Source organism: Sarcophilus harrisii, chromosome 1 (genome assembly GCF_902635505.1).
Source record: "Sarcophilus harrisii chromosome 1, mSarHar1.11, whole genome shotgun sequence".
NCBI classification, from domain to species: Eukaryota; Metazoa; Chordata; class Mammalia; order Dasyuromorphia; family Dasyuridae; genus Sarcophilus; species Sarcophilus harrisii.
Window position 1 is genome coordinate 304,329,095 of NC_045426.1, and position 12,985 is coordinate 304,342,079.

At 35.0% G+C, this 12,985-nt stretch overlaps 1 long non-coding RNA gene across 2 annotated transcripts in view; it reads right to left on the reverse strand.

The window, feature by feature from the left end:
• Positions 1-12,985, reverse strand: part of LOC116420277 — a 33,851-nt gene that overhangs the window by 17,212 nt on the left and 3,654 nt on the right. Inside the window, exon 3 of one of the 2 annotated variants that reach the window (XR_004230585.1) lies at positions 11,006-11,077. The exons of the other annotated variant lie outside the window; for it this stretch is intronic. This is a non-coding gene — a long non-coding RNA (uncharacterized LOC116420277). The remainder of the gene's footprint in view (positions 1-11,005; positions 11,078-12,985) is intronic. 2 annotated transcript variants of the gene reach the window in all.

The following is a 12,985-nucleotide window of genomic DNA, read 5'->3' on the forward strand; positions in this document are numbered from 1 at the left end:
ACTTACTTGAATAAAATAGAGAAAATCAATGAATTGGGCATACAATTTAAAAAGCTAGAAAAAGAACAAATTAAAAACTCACAATTAAATGCCAAATTTGAAATTCTGAAAATAAACAAGATTAATAAAATTGAAAGTAAGAAAACTATTGAACTAGTTTTATGGGAAAAAAAAAAAACCCCAACAAAATATATAAACCTTTAGATAATTTGATTAGAAAAATGAAAGAAAAAAATCAAATTGCCAGTATAAAAAAATGAAAAAGGTGAACTTAACACCAACAAAGAGGAAATTAAAACAATAATCAGGAATTATTTTGCCCAACAGTATGCCAAAAAAATATGATAATCTAAGCAAAATGGATGAATACTACAGAGGAGGAAATAAACTATTTAGAGTCCCATTTTAGAAAAAGAAATTGAAAAAGTTATTAATCAACTCCCTAAGAAAAAATCTCCAGGGCCAAATGGATTTACACATGAATTCTATCAAAAATTTAAAGAACAATAATTTCTAATGCTATGCAAACTGTTTGGGGAAATAGGGAAAGAAGGAGTTCTACCAAATTCCTTTTATGACACAAATATGAGGCTTATACCTAAGCCAGGAAGGATCAAAAGAGGAAAAGAAAATTATAGACCAATTTCCCTAATGAATATTGATGCAAATATCTTAGTAAATATTAGCAAAGAGATCACAGCAAGTTATCACCAGGATAATATACTACAACCAAGTAGGATTTATACCAGAAATGCAGGGCTGGTTCAGTATTAGGAAAACTATTAAGTAATTGACCATATCAATGACCAAACTAACAGAAATCATATGATCATCTCAATAGATGCAGAAAAAGCATTTGATAAAATCCACACCTATTCCTATTAAATAAACTAAGGAGTATAGGAATAAATGGAGTTTTCCTTAAAATGATCAATAGCATCTATTTAAAGCCATCAACAAACATCAGATGTGATGGGGATAAACTAGAAGAGTTTCCAGTAAGATTAGGGGTGCAACAAGGTTTCCAATTATCATTATTACTATTCAATATTGTATTAGAAATGTTAGCTTTAGCAAAAAAAGAAGAAAAAAATAAAGTAGATAATTAGAGCAGGTAATGAAGAAACCAAATTATCACTCTTTGCTGATGATATGATGGTATATGTAGAGAATCCTACAAAATCAACTAAAAAGCTACAAGAAAAAGCTAACAACTTTAGTAAAGGTGCAGAATACAAAATAAATCTACATAAATCATCAGCATTTCTACATGTTACCAACAAAGTCCAGCAGCAAAGAGAAATTTCATTTAAAATAACTGTAGAATCTAAAACTATATTATAGAGCAGCAGTCATCAAAACTATTTGGTACTGGCTAAGAAATAGAGCAGTTGATCAGTGGAATAGTTTAGGTTCACAAAACAAAATAGTCAATGATTATAGCAAGCTAGTTTTGACAAATGCAAAGACCCCATCTTTTGGGATAAGAATTCACTATTTGACAAAAACTGCTGGGGAAATTGGAAATTAATATGGCAGAAACTAGGCATTGACCCACATATAATGCCATATACCAAGATAAGGTTGAAATGAGTTCATGATCTAGACATAAAGAATGATATTATAAACAAATTAGAAGAACATAGGATAGTTTACTTCTCAGATCTGTGGAGGAGGAAGGAATCTGTGACCAAAGAAGAACTAGAGATCATTATTGATCACAAAATAGATAATTTTTAATATATTAAGTTAAAAAGTTTTTTGTACAAACAAAACTAATGCAGAGAAGATTAGAAGGGAAGCAATAAACTAGGAAGACATTTTTACATTTAAAGGTTCTGATAAAGACCTCATTTCTAAAATAGAGAATTGACTCAAATTGATAAGAATTCAAACCATTCTCCAATTGATAAATAGTTAAAGGATATGAACAGACAATTTTGAGATGAAGAAATTAAAACTATTTGTAGTCATATGAAAAATTGCTCCAAATCACTATTGATCAGAGAAATGCAAATTAAGATTTCTGAGATATCACTACATAACTCTCAGATTGGCTAAGATGACAGGAAAACATAATGATGAATGTTGACGAGTCTGTGGGAAAACTGGGACACTGATGCATTATTGGTGGAACTATGAATGGATCCAATCATTCTGGAGAGCAATTTGGAACTATGCCCAGAGAGTTATCAAACTGCATACCCTTTGATCCAGCAGTGTTACTACTGGGTTTATATCCCAAAGAGATCTTAAAGGAGGGAATGGGACACACATTGAAGCCCTTTTTGTAGTGGCAAGAAACTGGAAACTGAATGGATGCCCATCAGTTGGAGAATGGCTGAATAAATTGTGGAATATAAATATTATGGAATATTATTGTTCTGTAAGAAATGATCAGCAGGATGATTTCAGAGAAGCCTGGAGAGACTTACATGAACTGATGCTAAGTGAAATGATCAGAACCAGGAAATCATTATACACAGCAACCACAAGACTATACAATGAACAGTTCTGATGGACATAGCTCTCTTCAACAACGAGATGATTCAAAGCAATTACAATTATTTAGTGATGAAGGGAGCCATTTACACCCAGAGAGAAGATGTGGGAACTGAGTATAGACCACAACATAGAACTCTCACTTTTCCTGTTGTTATGTGCTTGCATTTTTTTTTCTTTCTCAGTTTTTTTCCTTCTTAATCCAATTTTTCTTGTGCAGTAAAATAACTGTATAAATATGTATAGATATATTGGATTTAACATATATTTTAACATAAAACACAAAATAACATAAAATATTTGGGAGTCTATCTGTCAAGACAAAGTCAGGAATTATATGAACACAATTACAAAACACTTTCCACACAAATAAAATTAGATCTAAACAATTGGAAAAATATTAATGTAATAAAAATGACAATCCTACCTAAATTAATTTACTTATTCAAATAAGTAAATGGCAAATTTGGTAGTTTACCAATCAAACTATCAAGAAATTATAGAACTAGAAAAATAACATAGTTCATCTGGAAGAACAAAAGGTCAAGAATTTTAAGGGAATTAATGAAAACAATGCAAATGAAGGTGATTTAATTGTATCAGACCCAAACTATATTATAAAGCAGCAGTCATCAAAACCATTTGGTATTGATTAAGAAATAGAGTAACTGATCACTGGAAGAAGTTAGGCTCATAAGACACAATAATCAATGACTACAGTAATTTGGTGTTTGATAAATCCAAGACTAGTTACTAGTGAGTAAGAACTCACTATCTGAGAAAAATTGCTGGGAAAATTAGAAAATAATATGGCAGAAACTAGGCATTGACCAATATCTAATACCCTATACCAAGGTAAGTTTAAAATGGGTTCATGACTTAGACATAAAGGATGATACTATAAACAAATTAGAACAAGAAATAGCCTACCTCTCAGATCTATGGAGAAAGAATAAATTTATGGCCAAAGAAGAGCTAGAGAGTATTACAAAATGCAAAATGGATCATTTTGATTATATTAAATTAAAAAGGTTTTCTACAAACAAAACCAATACAGCCAAAATTAGAAGGGAAACAGAAAACAGGGAAAAATTTTTTTTACATCCAAGGGTTCTGATAAAGGCCTCATTTCTTTTTTTTTTTTTTTAATTTAATAGCCTTTTATTTACAGGATATATACATGGGTAACTTTACAGGATTAACAATTGCCAAACCTCTTGTTCCAATTTTTCACCTCTTACCCCCCCCCCCCCTCCCCTAGATGGCAGGATGACCAGTAGATGTTAAATATATTAAAATATAAATTAGATACACAATAAGTATACATGACCAAAACGTTATTTTGCTGTACAAAAAGAATCAGACTCTGAAATATTGTACAATTAGCTTGTGAAGGAAATCAAAAATGCAGGTGTGCATAAATATAGGGATTGGGAATTCAATGTAATGGTTTTTAGTCATCTCCCAGAGTTCTTTTTCTGGGCATAGCTAGTTCAGTTCATTACTGCTCCATTAGAAATGATTTGGTTGATCTCGTTGCTGAGGATGGCCTGGTCCATCAGAACTGGTCATCATATAGTATTGTTGTTGAAGTATATAATGATCTCCTGGTCCTGCTCATTTCACTCAGCATCAGTTCGTGTAAGTCTCTCCAGGCCTTTCTGAAATCATCCTGTTGGTCATTTCTTACAGAACAGTAATATTCCATAATTTTCATATACCACAATTTATTCAGCCATTCTCCAACTGATGGACATCCATTCAGTTTCCAGTTTCTAGCCACTACAAAAAGGGCTGCCACAAACATTCGTGCACATACAGGTCCCTTTCCCTTCTTTATAATCTCTTTGGGATATAATCCCAGTAGTAACACTGCTGGATCAAAGGGTATGCACAGTTTGATAACTTTTTGAGCATAGTTCCAAACTACTCTCCAAAATGGTTGGATTCGTTCACAACTCCACCAACAATGCATCAATGTCCCAGTTTTCCCACATCCCCTCCAACAATCATCATTATTTTTTCCTGTCATCTTAGCCAATCTGACAGGTGTGTAGTGGTATCTTAGAGTTGTCTTAATTTGCATTTCTCTGATTAATAATGACTTGGAGCATCTTTTCATATGACTAGAAATAGTTTCAATTTCTTCATCTGAGAATTGTCTGTTCATATCCTTTGACCATTTTTCAATTGGAGAATGGCTTGATTTTTTATAAATTAGAGTTAATTCTCTATATATTTTGGAAATGAGGCCTTTATCAGAACCTTTGACTGTAAAAATATTTTCCCAATTTATTGCTTCCCTTCTAATCTTGTCTGCATTAGTTTTGTTTGTGCAAAAACTTTTCAGTTTGGTATAATCGAAATTTTCTATTTTGTGATCAGTAATGATCTCTAGTTCTGCTTTGGTCATAAAGACCTTCCCCTTCCACAGGTCTGAGAGGTAAACTATCCTATGTTCCTCTAATTTATTAATAATTTCATTCTTTATGCCTAGGTCATGAACCCATTTTGACCTTATCTTGGTGTACGGCGTTAAGTATGGATCAATGTAAAGGCCTCATTTCTAAAGTATAGAGAATTGACTTAGATTTATAAGAATACAAACCATTCTCCAATTGATAAATGGTCAAAGGATATGAAAAGACAATTTTCAGATGAAGAAAATAAAACTATTTCTAGTCATATGAAAAAATGCTCTAAATCACTATTGATCAGAGAAATGCAAATTAAGATAACTCTGAGATACCACTACATACTTCTTAGATTGGTTAAGATAACAGGAAGAGATAATGATAAATAATGGAGGGGATGTGGGGAAAGTGGGACACTAATACATTGTTTGTAGAGTAGTGAACTGATCCAACCATTCTGGGGAGCAATATGAAACTATGCCTAAAGGGCTATCAAACTGTGGATTCAGCAGTACCACTACTGGGTCTGTATTCCAAAGAAATCATAAAACAGGAAAAAGAATCCACATGTGCAAAAAATGTTTGTAGCAGCCCTTTTTGTAGTGGCAAGAAATTGGAAGCTGAGTGGATGCCCATCAAACTAGGGAATGGCTGAGTAAGTTACAGTATATAAATGTCATAGAATATTATTGTTCTTTAAGAAATGACCAACAGGATGATTTCAGAAAGTCTGGAGAGACTTAAATGAACTGATGTTAAGTGAAGTGAGTAGAACCAAGAGAACATTGTACACAGCAATAAGATTATATGATGATCAGTTCTGATGAACGTAGCTCTTTTTAACAATGAGGTGATTCAGGCCAATTCCAATAGATTTGTGATGGAGAGAGCCATCTGCATCCAGAGAAAGGACTGTGGGGGACTGAATGTGAATCACAATCTAATATTCTCACCATTTTTGTTGTTTGCTTGCCTTTTTCCCCCCTCTTTCTTATTTTTTTTTCCTTTTTGATCTGATTTTTCTTGTGTAGCATGAGAAATGTGGAAATATGTATACTAGAATTGCACATGTTTAACATATATTGAATTACTTCCTTCTAGGGAAGGGGGTAAGAAGGAAGGGAGAAAAATTTGGAACACAAAGTTTTGCAAGAGTGAATATTGAAAACTATATTTGCATGTATTTTGAAAAATAAAAAGCTATTATTTTGGTTTGGGGGAGTTTTTTGCTTTTTCTAAACCATTAGCTTTTTATTTTCAAAACATATGCAAAGATAGTTTTCAACATTCACCCATGCAAAACCTTATATTCCAAGTTTTTCTTCTTCCTTCCCCCCTTTCCCTAGACATCAAGTAATCCAATATAGGTTAAACATGTGCAATTCTTCTAAACATATTTCCAAATTCACCATGCTATATAAGAAAACTTAGATCAAAAAGAAAAATGAGAAAAAAAACAAACAAGCAAATAATAACAATAAAAGTGAAAATATGTTGTGATCCACATTCAGTTTCCATAGTCCTCTTTCTGGATGCTGATAGCTCTCTCTATCATGAGTCTATTGGAATTAAGGTTTAAACTTTTGACATTGCTTCATGTTATTATAAAAAGACCAGCACATGAGATGGTACTCCTTTGATGTGCTCCTGCTGCTATTCGGTGTTTTGTTTTCAGAAATAGCATTTATATTTCAGGAATTGACAAATTCTTTTAATCAGGGCTTGATTTATTGTTTTGTTGATTTTCTAGACTTAAGAAAGCAATGGGGAAATATTAATAATGCAAATTAAACTTAAATGTCTGTTGTGTATGCTTTTCCTCCCCAGAGGGCTGGTTTTTAAAACATTAACCAGTAAACTTTTTGCACTTGTTACAGTACAAATCCCCTGGCATATCATAATGGATGTGAAGGGAGCCACATCCAGCTAATCAAACACTATAACCTTCCCACACTAATATAAATTAAACTTTCTTCTTTATATTGTCCATGAGTGCCTCATCTTTTTCTTCCAAACCCATGCCTGGTTCACAGCATTTAGAATTACAGTTTTGGAACACAATGACATCCTTTAAGTGTTATCTCCCCCCCAATCAGAGTTTTTTAAAAATAGGGAATGTCTTGATTTTTTGTTAGTATTTCAAGAACTTTCTACATAGCAAGTGTTTAATAATTATCTTTCCTTTTTATTCCATTTTGTTTGCAGGACTTAAGGAGTACTAGAAGGTTTATGAAACTTAGTGATAAAAATCTTGGTGCTTTGAGATGATACAGCAAAAGCCTTGGTCCCTTCTCCCTCCCCCAATATACACAACATGCTGGTTGGGGAGCAGGGGCTCTATCAGTTTAAAAGGAGAGACAGCTTTTGTTCTTGCACTAGAATATGAATCATCTCTCTATGTCATCTATGTGTCTCTGTTTCTCTCTTGGTCTGTCTCTGCCTTTTGGTCCGTCTGATTGTCACTCTCTGTCTCCTGTCTCTGTCTATGATTCTGTATCTCTGTCTGTCTGTGTCTGTGCCTGTATCTTTCTGGCTGTTTGCCTCTGTCTCTGTCTCTCTCTTCCCCCTCCCACACTTCCAGTGAAGAGTCCAGTGAAGGACAAATTTTTCCCACCATAGAAGAAATGGTTTGGGTAGATGAAATCTCAAACTCTTTCCCAGAAACTTTTGAATGAGGAGCAAGAAATAATTATCCTACATCCCTATCTAGCACACGTATATACATGAGCACACACAGTGTATGTATGTATGCATGTATGTATGTATATCTGTATATGGCTGATTACAACTTGGATCTCTTTGAAAAGTCTGGAGAACCATCAAAGGTTCTCTCAGGAACTTACTAGCCAAGTTTAGTGGACAACCAACCCTGAATAGGAGCTTGCTTGAACTACCCATCAGTAAATCAACCTGGCAGCAAAGAAACAGTCTTTTCATCAAATGAATGACTTGTCCATTGGCCATGCCATATCTAGAAGTGATTTTGGTGGAGATTTATTCTGAATAGTAAAAAACAAAACAAATCAAAAACAAAAACCCCTAAACTTTAAAGCCAGGAAATATCCCACTCCATATGAGGAGAAATTTTTATAGCTTCCCTTCTTCCCCTTCCATACCAATAAAGGCTAGAGTAGAGTGTAGCCCTTGTTTACAGTTTTCTAATGAAGTAAATGCCTCCTTTGTAAAATCTGATTGCTGTTCACAGATATGGAAGCATTGATAACTAATGAAATGATATTGGGAGGGAGAGATTGTACCATGTAGAGATTTATGAGCAATAATAAGAAAATTAAAATTAAAATTAAAACAACAGCTAGCCCCCACCCTTCCCCAAATTCCAAACCTCAGCTCCTTATCACCTACCAGCTTTGAGGGATTTAAGATAGTAACCTCAGAGCCTGTGCTACATAAGAAAAAAGCTTCAAAACAACTAAATCTATTTCAAGGTAGACTGGTCTGTCTTAGAAAGAAGCAGGCTCACCCTCACTAGAAATTTTCAAGCAAAGACTGATTATTTTGTAGAGAGTATTAGCCTTTAGGCTCATTCAACATTTTATTTTCCTGAATGGCACTTATTTAACCAGATTTTCTTCTGATAACTCTGCCTCAAATTCCAAATCCTTTGCACTATTCCTTGGCCTGAATGCCTTCACCCTCTTAGAAGGTAGCAACGAATTTTCCTGGCTTGTTAGCACCTTCCACAACTGTTGCAATTGAGGAGTCAAGATGTATTTCCACCAGAAACTTGTTGAAATTTCTATCTCCTTCCCTCTTGGTACTACAAGTCAGAAATACCTACTCGAAACCTTGTTCCAGTCACTAGTATTTCTCATAGTAATGGAGCCCATCATAATAAGAACCAGATATGAAACTGATTTTAAGACCTCCAGGAATTCAGTAAAGGATGTGATCACTATTCTGGGGCCCTTGGGGAAGATTTCAAAAAGGAGGTTAAATTTAGTGGAAGGAAAAAGGGAAGGCATTTCAGACTCAGGAATGAAGGAGTAGTGGCTTATTTTGTTTTCACAGAGGAACAGATGTTCGGAAACCATGAATAGACCATCTAACTACAGAGTTCTCATAAGACAGATGTGGGAAATGAGATTCTTCATTCTTCTTAAGATTTCATTCTTAAGTCAATATTCTTTTCACAGTACCATATTACTGATTAATTTCTAATCACACAGTACAGCAAGGTATGCTGGTTCATTGCCCTCTGAGTTCACTTCTTTTTTTTATCAATAGTATCTTAGTTTTCCAAATACATGTAAAGATAGTTTTCAACATACATTTTTGTAAAATTTTGTTCTAAAATTTTCTCCCTCCTTCCCTTCCCTTCCCTCTCTACCTCCCCAAGACAACAAGCAATCTGATGATATAGGTTAAATATGTACAACACTTCCAAACATATTTCCATATTTAAATTTGTATAAGAAAAATCAGACCAAAAGGGAAAAAAAGCTATGAGAAAGGAAAAAAAACCCAAAAAAGTGAAAATACTATGCTTTGATTCATATTAAGCCTCTCTCTTTACATGTGACTGGCATTTTCCATCTATTAGAATTTGAGTCCACTTCTTGACAGTCATATCTTCTTCATGAAGAAACTCCCCCCCATCCCTTTCCAGGGTTTTCCTTCCTCATAGGAAAAGGACAATTGTTTAACTTATCAAATACTTACTATAGAACAGAAGAAACCCTAATATTAATACCAGACCTATCACTGTTCTCTATAACCTGAGAGAAGTTTTTCATATCTCTGGGTCTCTCTCTCCTCTCTCTCTGATTCAAAAAAAAAAAAAAAAAAAAAAAAAAAAAAAAGGAAGAGTTTTCCTTCCTTCTTATCCTTCACAGAAATAGTGTATGAGACAATAAATAAAAAAATAAGAGATAAATGAAAATGACTGAAACTGCTTAGAATGTATATTTAAAGTATATGGATTGATGTTCCTTCCTTTCCATTTGTGGAGCTTCACCTCATTTTTCACCTTGCTCTCTAGTTATATTTGTTCTTCCTTTCTATCATGATGTGGGCCAACATAAAGAGGAGAACTTTAGGGAAATTCTAGAGAGGATTTCTTTCTCTCTCTCTCTCTCTCTCTCTCTCTCTCTCTCTCTCTCTGTGTGTGTCTCTCTGTCTTTCTCTCTGTCTCTCTGTCTCTCTGTCTTTTTCCTCTCTCTCTCTCTCTCTCTCTCTCTCTCTCTCTCTCTCTCTCTCTCCCTCTCACTTTCCTCTCTCTCTCTCTCTGTTTTTCTCTTTGTCTCTCTCTCTCTCTCTCTCTCTCTCTCTCTCTGTCTCTGTCTCTGTCTCTCTCTGTCTCTGTCTCTCTCTCTCTCTTTCTCTGTGTGTCTCTCTGTCTTTCTCTGCTCTCTGTCTCTCTGTCTTTTTCCTCTCTCTTTCTCTCTCTCTCTCTCTCTCTCTCTCTCCCTCTCACTTTCACTCTCTCTCTGTCTCTCTGTTTTTCTCTTTTGTCTCTCTCTCTCTCTCTCTCTCTCTCTCTCTCTCTCTCTCTCTCTCTCTCTGTCTCTCTGTCTCTGTCTCTGTCTCTCTCTGTCTCTCTCTCTCTGTGTCTCTCTGTCTTTCTCTCTGTCTCTCTCTGTCTCTCTCTCTCTCTCTCTCTCTCTCTCTCACACACACACACACACACACACACACACACACACACACTTTAGGGATTATAATCTTGAACTTTCCTGAGGTTCCAACAATGTCATTAGTCAGCATGGAAGCTCTTGAACTTGCTTCTAAGACTATCCTGGGGCTTGAAGGAAATTACCTTGCTAATTTAGGCACAGGTTGAGTGGAGGGGATTTCCTCTCCCTGAATTACCTGAATGATTTTAACATCTGAATTTTGACTGTAGGGTAACTTTGTTGATAAAGGTTGTCATGCCTGAAGAAGAGGGGCCTCTTGTGTTGGGCACTAAAACCAACTTGGGCTGATGAAGAGAATTTAAGATGCCCGAGGAATTTGCTGCAAGTTCAAAACTGAGGGTATGGAGCACTGCCTTCACCACTACCTCGTCATCAAAGGTAGAGAATGTGATCAATTCTAAATTCTTCTTTGAGTAACAAGTATATTTTGTGTACCTCCTATGTGTCCAGCCATTCCAGAGTGTGAGGAAGAGATATGGAAAGGGTTCCTGAATTCCAGTTCTCCATCTAGTTTGGAGAGAGAGTATTTACAATATAAGAAACCATTTGAGAACAAGAGTATATATCAAATTACTCAACTGACCAGTCTGCTCCAGAGTTATCAAATAAGCAGTCTGTGAACAGTATGTGGGCCATAACCCTCCTGCATGCAGTTGAAACCAGATTAAATTCCAATTGGGAAATATTAAAGAAACAACATAATAAAACGATTATGTTAATATGTGGATTTCTAAGTCAATGTGTTGCTCACAGTGATCCTATTTTAATTCAGTGGCCTCTTATTTCTATCTGAATAGGCAGCGCATCCTAGATGAATTCCTTCATACTGGTCTACTCAATGGAACACATTAACTGTCTACTGTGTGCAAAGCAGTGCTAAGTGTTGGAGATAGAAAGAACAAAAACCAGTCATTTTCTAGTAGCTTTCATTCTGCTTGTATTAAATACAACTGCAATAAAAAAAAAAAACCAGTAATCCCTTTCACATCATGGGGATTAAGGTGCAGTGCCCTATGATCTGGAAAATCCATGTAAAATATTTCTCCGTTCCAAAGAAGTCTGAATAGATAAGATATTTTGACATTTTACAAAACTATACATATATTTAATGCATTTGAGTTTCTAAAACTTTTTCTGTGTTGTTTCCTGGCCTTCATGTGTCATTTGTGGCTTCCATCAAACTCCCCTCAAATTCCCATTTAATTTCATGAGCTGACCCACAATATGTTGAAATTGTGAAGGGAAAAAGTCATGATGTAGAAGGGATAATTATACTTCTTGGAGCATACAATCACTAAGAAACTTTGAGGTCTGTTTCCAGCTATGTATAACTCAGGACTGAAGTCCTTTGAGATGATGAGGATTCCATATATTGCTATATAACTAGAAGAACTGATAACTTGGTGGATGAAACAGAGTGACCCACCTCTCTGACTCCTCCTTGCTGAATGTCAAGTATTGTTTCAAGCTACTTTGAGAGAGCCAGATCTGGAGAGGGATAGCTTGCTCTGACAATCCACTAGCTTCTATGTGACTATGAGCACATGGTATCCAGGACCTATGTTCTGCCCAAGCAAGTCTATTTGGCTTTGGACTGTTTTTTTTTTCCATTGATTTTTTTCTCCTCCTGATTTTAGGAGCAAGAGTGTGCTGACATGTACAGGCTTAAGCTCAGATATGACCGTGTACAGTTAAGTTGAGAATTTCTATTCGAGGTTATAGCTAAGTAATAGTGCCTAGCACTACTCCAGTGTTCTTAGGGATGACAGCTACTGCTACAACACACAAGAAGGGGACTAGCCTACACATGGCCATTTTACTAGCAGATATGTGCTAACAATTTTTTGGACAATACTGAATTCAGGTGAAATCTGAAAGTCTAATTATATGTCTTACAGGATGCTTTATATTCTGGTGAAGTTTAATTATTAGCCTCTTAGGAAATTGTTACACTAGTTACAAGCTAAGTTATGGAATCCTGTTTTTAAGTTATTGCATTGAGGCATATTTGTTAGTGTTCTGTATTTAGTATTCCTTTTGTATATAGGAATAAATTACCTATCCCATTCCTAATTCCTGATAAAAAAAGACATACTTTTTTATACCTTGTTTTATAAATGAACCACAATTAAATCATCTCAGAGCACCAGGGTAGAATATATAAGGAGCTGTAGAATATGAGAATAGGAAGTCTTGCTCTCTTTTTTTAGAAGCTACATTCCACAGGACTGAACCCAGTCTAAAATTATATACTTGGAAAAAGTATGGTATAGTACAGGAAGTGGGTATCTCAACACTTTTGGACCCAATAGTGGTTCCTTAAGATAAGGCAAAATTGAAACAGATAAAGAAATATAACATAATTTGAGGAGGAAGAAAACCCTAAAAACTAGGGGGAATTAGGAAAGGTTTCCT